The 14,648-nt window shown below is 37.2% G+C and overlaps 1 protein-coding gene across 8 annotated transcripts in view; it reads left to right on the plus strand.

Moving 5' to 3' along the window:
• RAPGEF2 (Rap guanine nucleotide exchange factor 2) overlaps window positions 1–14,648 on the plus strand; it is a 486,440-nt gene that overhangs the window by 297,017 nt on the left and 174,775 nt on the right. The window lies entirely within an intron of this gene.

Consider the following 14,648-nt stretch of genomic DNA (forward strand, 5'->3'; position numbering starts at 1 on the left):
CCTTGTCTACTTCTTAAGCTGTCTACTAGTAGAGTGTTGCATCATTGTATTTGACTTTAAGACCAGAAATTATCTAAGTAAGAAACAGAAAAGAAAAACTAAAATGCTATTTTGAGTATATTGTAGGAAATCTCTGCAGCCTGACATATTTTGGCAGAAGCCAGAGAGTGACTGATAACCTCCTTCACCCTGGGGCACCCTCTCCCTTAGATTTTCATAATTACCTTTCAATTGAACAGCAGTAATGTTCCACATGCCAGTGCTCACAAAAGAAAGTGTCAAGGCCCTGATGATTCACTTCGCAAGTCTTAGGTACTGTTATTATTCCTATTTTACAGGTGGAGAGACTGAGCCACAGAGAGGTTGAGTGACTTGTTCAGGGATGTTAAGCTGGTAAATGGCAGTCAGATATTGAACTCAGTCAGTGTTGCTCAGGTGACTCATCTAAGCCTAGTGGCCTGGTAAGCTTGCAGGGGAATTGCCTGGAAAGGTGCACTCTGATTGCCTGTTCTGTCCACAACATCTTCCTACATCACTTTTGCAAATTTTTCATTCTATACCAAGGCCCAGAGTTCCACTAGTAGTTTTAGAGAGATAATGTAAAAGGAGTGTCTCTTAAATTTTTTTTTTTTTTTTTAAATCTTTCATGGGAGAGGGTCAAAACACCTCGAATACTTTTTTTTCTGGAAAGTTTTCCTGGAGAATAAGAGCTGGAAGTAAAAGGTAAATAATTCTGCAACTTTGCAGTCACCTCACTCAGTTAAGATTGCTTAGGTACGTGTCAGAGACAAGTGTCCCAAGTTTTTGGATTTTCATCAAGCCAAGACCATTGCCCTTCATACTACCGTTCAAGAGTTAGAGCACCAAAATAAGGTAGGCAACTTAAAACATTTCTTCTATTGAGGATATTAGATAAAACAGTGAACTACTAACTAGTAGCAATATAATTTCAAGTAATGACTTTATAAGAGAAAAAAAAAAGGGAAGGTTACAATCCCATAATAAAGGGGAATTCTTTAAATGGAATACATTAAGCTTATCAAGGATCTCAACTTGTCCTTACTCTCTTATTTTGCCACACACTAGTGAGAATTCTCCAGTGGACCTACATTTGGAACCTTTTCACTAGACTTCTTTGAAATATTTTACCAAGAAAATATTTTATAGCTTCCTTTTCCTTTTTCCTGTATGGGTCCTGTAGTTCTCAGATGCAGTAGCTGATAGACAAACCCAACCACCTTTTATAACACTGGCTCTGAGGCAACACACATTTTAAGTTATGCACAAGTATTTTGGGAAATGTGAAGTTGGGAACCGTTTTCCTACCTTCCCTATTCATCTTCCGTTCTGATTGTGATGGCTGCTCTGCAGTAATTGACTTCATAGGATGTTCATTCTCACCACCCCAAGGCCTCTTTGCTTCCTTCTGATTTCTGGAGAATCTTGGTAATGATGATGGGAGGGCTTTAGATGTTGGGGATGGGATGTCAGAGTATTGATGTTATGAAGGTAAAGGTCTGTTTATGAATGTAATGGAGTCTATCATATAAATCAAATGTACACATGTACAATTTAAACTGTAATGCATGCATGCTACTTCCTCTTTAAGTGGGGGAGGTAAAGCGGTTAGTAGTAGGATAAGTAAAGTGAGATTCTTAGCTTCAAGGGAGAATTCAAAACATGTATTGAAAGGTGAGATACTTCAGAAACTATAATTAACTTGCTGTCCCTTCTAGTGGAGCACTTGATTAGAAAATACATATTTTTAAGTCTCTGGTTCCTCTCTGAAATTCAGTAATGCACATTTTCTGTAACTGCCCTCCTCTGCACCCTTTCGCTAAATGTTTATCTGATTGGATAAACTATTCCTCTTCTCTGCTCCTTCACCTTTTATGGATAGGTCTAAAAGAGATCAATTTTGAACAGACCTAAGATTTCTTTCGCATTTTAACTCATTTCTGACCAGTAAACGTGGAAGGCTTTAATTACATATGTGGAATATTCTCATTTGCTTCTCCTGTCCTCTTGAGAAATAAAAAATTTGAGAATAAGTAGTACTATTGGCGGTTGACTCCTTGGTAAAACATTCAAGATGGGAAAAACAGATGTCAAATTATTTTTGTCTTTTGTCCTAGAAAAATGGCTGCAATGAAATTTTCTATATTTAAAACCTGCTTCCATTCACAGAGTACTTCCTTTTTGCTAAGAGGCAATAAAGAACTGGTGTCCTCAGTGACCTATTCTGCTTTGCTTTTATTAAGACTGTCTAAATTCTACCACTGTAGGACTGTTGAGATTTGTACAGTGAATGTTCAAAATGAGTGCTGTTGATAGTGCCTCTGGAATTAGGTTGGTATTAGAAACTTGAGGTTTCCTGAGGGTGATTTGTGCAGACTCTACGGCCCCTTGTTGCAGAAATAGGAGTTGAGTGGAGTGATGTATAGCAGCCCCTGTCTGTCCACCCCCAGCTCAGCAAGATTTCTAGGAGCCAGACTGTATTTGGGAAATGAATTGAACACCAAGCTGAAGGTTTTAACTCTATTGTTAGAGGAGAATTTGGGGGGAAGGTGTTGGTTGATGTTATTTTTTAATTGAAATCGAAGATAGTTCAGGAATCATTTTATTAGAGAGTGTATGTCCGTGCCTCTGTTCTCTATGTGTACATGCAGCTGCTTTACGTTTTTGGTTGTTTTACTTAAATGTTAAATGTAATCATTCGCAGCCTGCTAACTTTTGATGGAGAAAACCAGTGCAAGTATAGTATGTTAATCTATACATGTAAATTAAAATTTGACTACAAATATTGCCGTCTGAGAGTCTATTAAAATAAGATACTTTTAAAACGAAGATATCTTTTGTTAAATGTATTTTTGCTGCCTGAGAGATGGGAATTCTGGGAAGCTGTAGGCTTGGTGGTGTAATACATTGTTCTGAAGGAGAAATATTTATACTGACTCTTGAAAACAGGAATTGTGGACTGATCTTGGGCACTTTCTATTTTCTTATTTGTTAACAAAATTGAGTTTGGTGAAAACTAAATTGTTGCTTCTTCTAATGAAAAATTGTAACTTCACAAATGAAACTTGCTTACAGGATCATTTTCTCCTGGGACATGACAATGAACATGGTGCTTAGCATGCATTTTAGTTTGCTAAACAAAACACCCATTTAGTAATCATAAAAACTGCCTTGTGACTTCTGTTGTGACTGTATCATTTAACCCTTGTGTTTTCTTCAATGAGAGATCAACTCTTTGAGAATGCAGACTATAGATGATACTTCATCTGTCCCTTCAAATTTATGAAGTACTTTGTACCTTTCAACTCTTGTCCCTTGACACTTGACTGCTCTTGGGTTCCCTGACACCAACTTGAATTAGAAGACGAATGGGATAAGAGAGTGTTTTGTTGTAATTTGCAAGTCTGTTTTGTAATTTTTATGGCTAATCAATGAGATAATTACTAATCACCTTTGTCTCAAGTTTAGGAATTGTTCAAAAACTCAGTTTAAAAAAATGCCTTTTTCAGTGGAAAACACTTGAGGAAATTTTATGTTTGATTGATTTATCTTTTCCTCTAGAAAAGAAACCTGAGGAAGTTTTAGACAAACGGAACAACTTGAGTCTTTATAATTTACTTCTAGAATTCTTCATACATGTGTCTTTTTTTTTTTTTTTTTTGGAGATGGGGTCTTGCTCTGTTGCCCAGACTGAGTGCATTGGCACAATGATGGCACACTGTAGCCTTAACTTCCCGGGCTCAAGTGATTCATCTACCTCAGCTTCTCCAGTAGCTGGGACCACAGGTGCGCATCACCACGCCTGGCTAATTTTGTTTTCTTTTTTCTCTATAGAGATGGGGTCTCACTGTGTTTCCCAGGCTGGTTTCAAACTTGGACTCAAGCAAGCCATTTGTGGGACTACGTGTATGGCTGCACTCAGGCATACATGTGTCTTATAAAGTTTAAGCCATATGTGTGTTACAATGTTTAAGAATCTGAGGCTGGAGAAATATACAAGGGCCTTATCAGCAATGACCAGTAATGTCATTATCAGGTTTTCCTGGGCTTTGACGTGAATTTGAATTGAAATCACAGTCCTTGGAGATTGTTTTTCTTTCGAGTGTAAATTAGTAGGGTCAGAAACAGTATTTTGCCTTCATATGATTTAGGGTTAAAGTAATTATTGTAACTCTAAAATAATATATATATATATTTTTTGAAAACCATACACTCTGCTATGGATTATTTTTTCTTACTTTGTTCAAAAGCATGTGATGATGTAATCTGGGGTATGAGTGACTCGGATGCACAAAGCACCTCAGCAGGCTGGTGATCGGACATTTTTGTTTTATTTGCCCTGGTGCTTTACAAAGATGTGGGGAGGCTATTTGAAAATAAACATTTTCCTGCTAAGGATGATAGAAGTTAAACAGTTTTAATAGGAGTGCTGATGGACTTGTTCCCCACTTCCTGCCCCTTGTCTTTAGGGACACAAAGAGAAAGGAATCATCATATTTTTTGAGATCATCTTCAGGAATGCTTTAAACCCCTATCTCTGTGTAGAATCGCTTGTGAGACCAGCGACTGCTTTTGGGTTCCAGGAAGGACGGTTGGTCCGGTCTGCCACCTTGTGGTTATTTACAGAATTGTTTCAGCCTGTATAGGTGTGAGTTTTCTGAAACTGTAACACCCAGATTGAAAACACATTTCCTCCATTTCTTTCTCTCCCTGTTCTCAGGGAGTGCTTAAGGTCATGCATACCACCACCGCTGCAGGAATGTTGCCCTTTTCTTTCTTTGCATCTAGCAACATCCACCGTCCATTGCTAGGTGCAGAGCTGAGAAAGAGATGTAAGAGAAGATGAGTAAAGTCTTTGTTCAAGGTGCCTCTCTCATCGAGGACATAAAATACAAACCTATTAAAGTGACCACATAGAGCACGTGTGAAGGGCCTAATGTGAATGGTCAAGGTGGTAAGAACTTTAGCAGCTCAGAAAGGAAGTGTTCACTGCCAGTTTTAAATGGGGTCTTGGAGCAGAGGGAGGACAGGAGAGTGTTTGGAGGGACTTTGTGTTAGGCTGGACCCGAAGACTGCTGGTCATCATGTGGAAAGGGTGCAAGAGGTTGTTGGTGTTTGGGTTTCATTCCAGTGTGGGGAGCCTTGGAACGAGGTGGTTTGAACATGGTGTGCTTGAAACGGTGTTAACAGATATGTGCTCCGGAGGTAACAGGCACCCTCTGCCCCCAGCTCAAACGAAGACAGCATTAACCTTGTTTGGGAAATTTGTGGGTAAAGTTATTAGTCCCTCTCCTGCATGAACTGTAATGTAGTTTGTGAACCTGGCAGAAATACATGCTATACAGTGTTGTACAGGACAAGGTACTCTGGGGTACATTTTGGGAAATACTGCCAAAAAATGTTAAAAAGGATTAACCTGACAATATGCTACTGATGTGTTATGTTGAATTACTTCAATATAACAGGTTTTATTCAAATGATACTTCAGTTGTGTGGATATATTTTAGAAGAAAGTATATACAACATTTTAATTTGTTTTCTAATACCATCCACAGATGAAAAAATATCCAAGCATCGTGCTAAATTAAATTAGATCTTCAAAGACAGTTTCAGTAACTCCAGTGTGACCTGAAACTTGTGGGAAACCTCTTATAATTTGTGTAAAGTGTAAATATTGAAGTGTAAATATTGTAAGGAATGTTTTTAAGTCTGTAGGTCCAAATGTTAATGGAATGCATGCAGAATTTTTTTTTAACAACTTCATTTTAAGTGTTGTAAAACAGTCTTGAGCTATGGAAGGTAAACCTGTGTTAGAGAGGAAAATACTTTGTTGTCCAGCTCTGCCAGTCTTGAATATGTTCCTAGCCAATCTTTCTTGGAGGAAAAATTAAGTGACTGTTTTCAAATTGGAAAATTTCCCCATTCTCCTCTTTCTCGGTCTTAAGGATATGAGATTTCATACCAATGTCATTTGGAAAGTATATTTATAACAGATGTGATAAAATATATGTCAGGTACACTTCTCTTTAAACCTAATCTAAAAAATCTAGATTTATAAAAGACACAATTTAGGGGCCCTTTATAAGTATTATAAGAATTCATTTGACTTTTTTTTTTTTGGCATACAGACACATCATAAAAGGATACGTTAATTTGTAAAAATTCTGATATACATAGTAAGTGTCTCAGGAATATTTTAAATTTTATATTCTTAGGATTACTTGTGCTTGCATTCAGATCTCATTGGCAGTAAACGCAATCACCTTTTTTTCCAGGATCTGATTGTGCCATGAAACTATCAGTACTGAAACTATGTGTAATTTCAGCCACACAGCCTAGTTGCATTGATATTATTCACCTTGTTTTGCAAATATGGTCTCACTAACAAACCCAGGGTCACACACCTAGGGAATGGTGGGGATCAGGATTTGAACTCTGCCCCATCTGACTCCAAAGCTTGTATTCCTTTTATTCCATCTCTCTCCTTCTTAGGCTAGCTCTTTTGTATGTTTTAGTGTAGAAGTATTTGAGATCTCCTAAATAAAACACTGCAACTTAACCATACCATACCCACTTAACCATACAGTATCAATAAACATAATGAAACTTGCAGAACTTCCCCTTTTCTGCCCCTCCCCCATTTGGGTAGAGACGTGAATTTGAGCATTGGATAATCTAGCTTTTAACCCCCTTATTAATCATGTTCAGGATGTAGCTGTCTAATTCATTGCTAGTGATCTTTTGCCCAAAAGGATAAATTTCATTTTATCTTTCCAAGTTCCTCTCTCTGATAGATCCACAAGGAAGAATATGTTGGCGTCAGGACAGTGCTTATCCAGTGACTAGTGTTGCTTTAAGCGAGATGCTCCTTTCTCTTCCTCCTTACGTTGAAGTCCACGGACATTTGCCACTTAGGCCTCAGCCTCCACAGGCCTGCTAATTATGACACAGTCTTGGCCTCGGGTTCCTTGACCATTAAGATAGGCTTTTTAAAGGGATCAATCCAGTTCCAAATACAGTTAAATATGTAGCTTCATATATGAAACAAAACCCCTTTTAAAGGAGAAAGATACGCCTTTTTTCTCATGGTGCGGTGTAACATAATCCCCCCACCCCATTATTTTTTGTTGTGTCCAAGCAGCAAAGAGTCTATACAGGATAGGAGGGATCGCACCAGCATATGGTATGGGCAGTCAGTTGGAAGAGGAGGTGGAGAAATAGTAATCTGCTCTCAGTTCTCCAAAGATCATATTAAGACATACTGTAGATTGTTAGCGAGATCTTAATGCTGCAAACAAATGAAATTAAAAGCTAGTTGTAAGTGAATTGTAAGTTTGCTATGAAGCCAGTTATGTATTCTGAATGAGTCTCTTAGGAGAAATTTGAGAGCCCAGAATGTGGGGTACTCTCCCTCTGACTTCTTTCCCATTAGCATGTATTACGTCTTTTTTTTTTCTTTTTGAGACGGAGCCTTGCTCTGTCACCCAGGCTTGAGTGCAGCGGTGTGATTTTGGCTCACTGCAACCTCCACCTCCCGGGTTCAAGCAATTCTCCTGCCTCAGCCCCCCAAGTAGCTGGGCTTACAGGTGCACACTACCACGCCTGGCTAGTTTTTGTATTTTTAGTAGAGACAGGGATTTCTCCATGTTAGCCAGGCTGGTCTTGGGCTCCTGACCTCTGGCAATTCACCCGCCTCTGCTTCTCAAAGTGCAGGGATTACATGTGTGAGCCACCACGCCTGACCTAGCATGTATTATGTTAACAGACTTTGAGCAAGAGGATTGACTTTGGATAGGTTGTGAACAATCACTCTCCTAAAGTACTTAAGGATGCTTTTGGGTTTTGAATCTGGTTTACATTTGGGACAAAAAAAGGGAGTCTGTTTTTCATGGGAAAGCTTTATTCCAATTGGTCTCTCAATATCTTTGTCCACTGTGCTACCATGGTTTTATAACTTCAGTCTACTTTCAAGTAGCATCTATTTTTGAAAAAAGGATGTCCTTCCTAGGGTAAAACGAAAGGCTTATTGTTCTAAAAAATGCTGCTTCCTGGTTAGAGCAACATGTTCCTGTTTGTGCTCAATGACTAGAGAATTTTGGGGAAAAAATAGCTTACATTTTTTTTTTTTAAGAGTCCTTTAAAATAGTAGTAGTCATGTGAATTTCATTTGTCTTAGGAAGTGCATTTGGGAAGGTTAGAAATTGTTCAGTTTGTGTGTCATAGTTTTTTGACCAAAATGGACATTGAGACACTCTAGGTCATTTAACTCTTCAGCATTTTTTTTTTTTCTGTAGTTGTTGGTTGAAATGTCCTTCTATGAATGTTTCTTGTTTGCATAGAGAAAAGAAGATTCTAAAAGTGTAACTCCCTGAAGGCCATACATTTCTTTGTGCATCTTAATAAGAGAAAAGTCTTGCTCTGTGATGTGCAGCCATTGGTTTTCACTGATGGTTGCACATTTCAGGTTGGTTTGAGGAGCGGGACTTCTCAGCACCCCATTCTTACTCACTTGCCTTTTTGTTTTTTTGCTGGTAGAAGCAATTCCATGCCAACTAATTATTTTACTAAAAGCCCACAACTTAGGGGAAATAAAGGTTGAAACTTCTGTGGGAGAAGTGAAGGAGGAGAAATAGGAGTGACCACTCGGGCAGGAAAGGAGTGGGGGTAGCTCCTGGGCAGGGCAGAGCTGGATTGTTTTGCAGTGGCCTTTCATGCCCCAAATCTCCTCCCTTACACTCCTGGTAGATTTCATTTCTCTTGGTTGTGCTGCCTGAAATCTCATACCACTTGGAGATTTGTTTGGTGGACTATGGAAGTACAAATGCCGACAGACAGTTCTTGTACAAGTTTTAAGGGTTCCTACTGATTGTGTTCAGATTGCCTGCCTTTAATTCTTAGACCAGGGCATAGTGAGCCGATATGGGGCGTGGGTAATGTGAGGTCTCTTGACACCTGGTGAGAAGGTAGAAAAAGTTGATAGGAAGATTAGAAATGAAAGGCAATGTGTGCCTATTTCAAGACATTGCTTAGTCCCGCTTGCTTTTAGGAAAGGACAAGAAAACTTGTTTTCCTTTTTGCTTTTTGTTGTTTATGCGATCTATGGTAACTAATATTTGGCTGCTGACCTCCTAATTTAAGAAAAGCTTAAACACAGATTCCTCCTTCCTTCGGTTTGCATGTCTTTTGCTTATCTCTAGTCAACTTTCTTTCATTTTTCAGGGTCTGAGAGCAGAGATTTCTTGATATCTTTGCCATAATTTCTCTGTTTTTTCCTACATGCCAAAATCCATGTTGGTCAAATTCATATTACGTAGTGAAACATTACTTATGGGTTGCCTGCCACTCCTGTTAATATAACTAAGAAGTCTCAAGTTTACATGGAGTCTATCTGTAAAGCCCTCTAATTGCGTCTATAATAGTGGAATCATGTAGTCTTTTCCCCCAGTTTATAGGCTCCTTGTGGCACAGACCATTTAAAACAAGTTTAAAACAAGTTTCTTGTGGGATGATGTACTGTAAGAGCAATAGAAGAAACTCTGAATGTAATTGAATTCATTTAAGAAGTTTATAGTCTGGTTTGATATATAAAATACAAAATGAAGCAGTTACTACACAGGGTTCTCTGGTTGTATATTGCTTGAATAGTGACACATTCGAAAGTACCCCCTAAAAATCATGATTATATGAGATATGAATGTTTTATTTATGCAGGTACATATAGGCAGAAAACTGCTTTTTAAGTCTGTTCATGCAGTAAGGTGTAATGTCTGTCTCCCAGGTTTATGATACAGGCTCAGGAACGACTTCCTGATTCGTTCATTTATGTCAGTGAATTATAGGTGATAATATTCCATTCTTTACATTTTTATTAACTAATCAACAATCTTATTTAATTTGTATGCTCTAATTAAGATAAAGAAATAATGGTTATTCAAAGTATACATTCATACTCAAAATTGTTAAATCCATGTATATCACACTAACATAATATGTATGACATAGTTTGTATAAGAGCATGGCCCTTATACAACTATGAAACTCCATAATGTTGAAAAGCAACAGATTAATAAAGTGCTACTTGATCAGTGAGCTAGCTTTTTATCTTTGATTTTTCTTGGGTTAGTTGAAGTAGAAACTTGATTATTTCAAGGTCTTTTGTTCTATTTTAAGGCCTTAAGGCTGTTCTTTGATTCTGTCTTGAGGCTTCCAAATTCTTGCTTCTACTGTGTTTCTTTTTTTTTTTTTAATTTTTTTTAATTTATTTATTATTATTATACTTTAAGTTGTAGGGTACATGTGCATAACGTGCAGGTTTGTTACATATGTATACTTGTGCCATGTTGGTGTGCTGCACCCATCAACTCGTCATTTACATCAGGTATAACTCCCAATGCAATCCCTCCCCCCTCCCCCCTCCCCATGATAGGCCCCTGTGTGTGATGTTCCCCTTCCTGAGTCCAAGTGATCTCATTGTTCAGTTCCCACCTATGAGTGAGAACATGCGGTGTTTGGTTTTCTGTTCTTGTGATAGTTTGCTAAGAATGATGGTTTCCAGCTGCATCCATGTCCCTACAAAGGACACAAACTCATCCTTTTTGATGGCTGCATAGTATTCCATGGTGTATATGTGCCACATTTTCTTAATCCAGTCTGTCACTGATGGACATTTGGGTTGATTCCAAGTCTTTGCTATTGTGAATAGTGCTGCAATAAACATATGTGTGCATGTGTCTTTATAGCAGCATAATTTATAATCCTTTGGGTATATACCCAGTAATGGGATGGCTGGGTCGTATAGTGCTGGAAGTTCTGGCTAGGGCAATTAGGCAAGAGAAAGAAATCAAGGGTATTCAGTTAGGAAAAGAAGAAGTCATACTGTGTTTCTTAGACTTCGCCGTCCTTTCCAGAAATAGCTTTTAAAAATTTTATTTCTTTCTAATACTTTTCCAAATACACGTTTTTAGTCAGTGTGAATTTGTTTATTCTTGATAGTTAAATGAATGCAAATAGTCTTTTTGCTTAGATAAAATCAGTTTTAGGCCTTGGGCAGATTGTAACAGGTTGACAGGTAATTTAGTGAAAACAATGTAAGACTTTAATATAAGAGTCAGAATATAAGCTCCTCAGAAATGGGAAGACAGTCTTTTTTTTCTTGAGATGGAGTCTCGCTCTGTTGCCAGGCTGGAGTGCAGTGGCACAATCTCGGCCTACTGCAGTCTCCGCCTCCCGGGTTCAAGCGATTCCCCTGCCTCAGCCTCCTGAGTAGCTGGGAACTACAGGCGTGCATCACCACGCCTGGCTAATTTTTTGTAGTTTTAGTAGAGACGGGATTTCACCGTGTTGGCCAGAATGGTCTTGAACTCCTGACCTCAGGTCATCCACCCGCCTTGGCTTCCCAAAGTGGTGGGATTACAGGTGTGAGCCACCATGCCCGGCCAGGAAGACAGTCATTCTGTACTATTTGACGACTTCAAGTAACATACAAATTCATAATATTTAAACTAGAATGGTGAACTTTAGGATTATCCAGAAAAGTAACATACAAATTCATAATATTTAAACTAGAATGGTGAACTTTAGGATTATCCAGAAGGATCTTTTATTACAAATGTTTCATTAGGACATTTTTATTGGCTTTCCTTGAATGCAAATAGAACATTATGATTGGAGCCTGATTGCTTTTCTAAAGAAGGGGTTTATTAGATTTAGGAATGTACACTTCGTGAACTGGATAGAGGAAACAATTTTGTTTTAGTTTTCTTATTGGCATTGAACTTATGGGACCTATTTTTACATTTCAGTCTTTAAATAACTTTTAAAAGGCTTCTTGGAAATTATTTATCAGAGTATAGATGGATAAAATGAGAGAGGCCATCAGTTTATTTGAAAGTTGTCTATATGAGGGTGACATTTTAAGTTTCTAATATTGATAAATTTTAAATTGGAATGACTGTCTTAACATACCATAACATTGTTTTAAGGACTAAAATAGTCTAAAACATTTTAGACTGAAAAGCTTCCTAGTATTTTCTTTTCTTCTTGTTTTTTTTTTTTTTTTTTTTTTTTTTTTTTTTTTTTTGAGACAGGGTCTCACTCTGTTGCCAAGGCAGGAGTGCAGTGGTGCATTCTCACTCACTGCAACCTCCTTCTCCTGAGTTCAAGTGATTCTTCTGCTTTAGCCTCCCGAGTAGCTGGGATTACAGGCATATGCCACCATACCCAGCAAATTTTTGTATTTTCAGTAGAGATGGGGTTTCACCATGTTAGCCAGGCTGGTCTTGAACTCCTAACCTTAAATGGTCTGTGTACCTCGGCTTCCCAAAATACTGGGATTACAGGCGTGAGCCACCATGCCCGGCCTTAGTACTTTCTTTAAAAGGTTTCTAATTCCTTATCTAGTTATTCTGTGAATTATTGTCATCTACGTCCTTATATAAGATTCAGTTTCTCACACGGTTCTAATTGTTCCTAAGTGTTCTCAGCCTACAAAAAGTTTTTTTTCTTGATTAAAAGGATTAAAATTTAACCAAGAGAGTATGGTCTGTACACTGAAAAGTACAAAAACAATGTTAAAAGAAATCACAGAAAACCTAAATAAATGTATAGACATCACACGTTATAGATCAGGAGACTTGAATTTTTAAGATGGCAATACTACTCAAATTGGTCTGCAGATTCAATGCAACCCTACTAAAATCCCAGCTGGCTCATTTGCATATACTGACAAACTAATCAAAAAAATTAGGATTGAAAATGCAAGGCACCTAAAAGAGCCAGTAAAACCTGTTGAAAGGGTAGAACAAGGCTGGAACACTGAAAATTCGCAATTTCAAAACTTAATTACCAAAGCTGCCTACTCCAAACAGCATGGTAGAGGCACAAGGATAGACAAACCAGTGGAGTAGAATTGAGAGTCCAGAAATTAAACCCTTTTATTTATGGTCAATTGATTTTTCAATAAACATACCATTACAGTTCAATGTGGTAAAGAATAGTCTTTTCAACAGAGGGTTCCAGGACAACTGATACGCACATGTGAAAATAATGTTGGACCACTACTTCACAGTGTATACAAAAATTAAAATAGATCATAGGCCTAAATGTAAGAGCTAAAACCATACAACTTTTAGAAGAAAATATAGGAGTAAATCATTGGGATCTTGAATTAGGTAATGGTTTCTTAAATATTACTCTAATAGCTCATGCAACAAAAGAAAATAAATTGAACTTCAAAATTAAAATTGTGTGCTTCAAAGGACACCATCAAGAAAGTAAAAAAGATGGTCCATGGAATGGGAGAACATATTTACAAATTATACATTTGAATAAGGACCTTCTATCCAGAGTGTATAAAGGACTCTTACAATTTAATGATAAAAAGGCAGATAAACCAATTAAAATATGAACAAAGAATTTGAATAGACACTTATCCAAAAATTTATATAAATGGACAAAAAAGCACATTAAAAGATGCTCAACATCCTTAATCATTGGGGAAATGCAAATCAATACTATTACACACTTAGTAAAATGATTAAAATAAAAAGAGGGACAATAACAAGTGTTGGTAAGGATATAGAGAGCTTGGAATCCTTATACATTGCCTGTGGGATTATAAAATGGTTACAGTGACATAGGAAAGCAGCTTGACGGGTCCTTAAAGAGTCAAACACAGAGTTATAATGTGAATCAGCAGTTTCACTCATAGGTGAAACTATGAGCCAAAAAGAGGGAAGATCGTAAATGTCCATCAATTGATAAATGGGCAAACAAAGTGTAGTATGTATCTACAATGAAAGAATATTTGGCAATAAAAAGAAAAGTACTGATACATGCTAAAACATGGATGAACCTTGAAAACATTGTGCTAAGTCAAAGAAGCTGTCCCCAAAGATCATATATTCCACTCTGGGATTTCATTTACATGAAATGTCTGGAATAGGCAAACCCATAGAAACAGAAAGTAGTTTAGTGGTTGTCAGGAGCTTGGAGTAAGGGGGATGGAGAATGACTGCTAATGAGTATGGAGTTGTTTTTTTGGGATGGTGAAAATGTTCTAAAATTAGTGATGATGGATTGTACAACGAAACCACTGAATTGTTCACTTTAAAAGGATACGTTTTATAGTATGTGAATTATTATTAGTAAATAAAGCTGTTAACACTTTGAAAAGGAGAGGATTATTTTACAGATTTCTTAGATTTGTTGTAGATTTTGTCTAAGATTTCGGAAAGGAGTAAATATCCCTCATATTCTTGATGGCAGAAACTGTGTGTAATCCTAGACTCCTAGATATTATTAGAGTCTTAAAATACTAAATCCTTTCTGGCTTGTCACATATGAATATAAACAGGACTTTGAATTTTTACCTCTTCTGAACTTTCATAAATAAATTTGAGTCATTTTTTCTTCCTGTTTACTGCAGTGTGATCTGGAAAAACAAGGCATGTTTTCTTTTTTAAAAGAAAATATTTAAACTTAAATATCTCTATAAGATGTAATTTTGGTAAGAATTGAAAAAAATTGAATTTATATCAATTTTTAAGTGTAACCAGGCAATAACAAGCATTCATTTTATTTTAACTATGGTATTGACAAATGTACTTTGAAATTAAAACTTTGTAGTTGCT

Source organism: Macaca mulatta, chromosome 5 (genome assembly GCF_049350105.2).
Source record: "Macaca mulatta isolate MMU2019108-1 chromosome 5, T2T-MMU8v2.0, whole genome shotgun sequence".
In the NCBI taxonomy this organism is placed as follows: Eukaryota; Metazoa; Chordata; class Mammalia; order Primates; family Cercopithecidae; genus Macaca; species Macaca mulatta.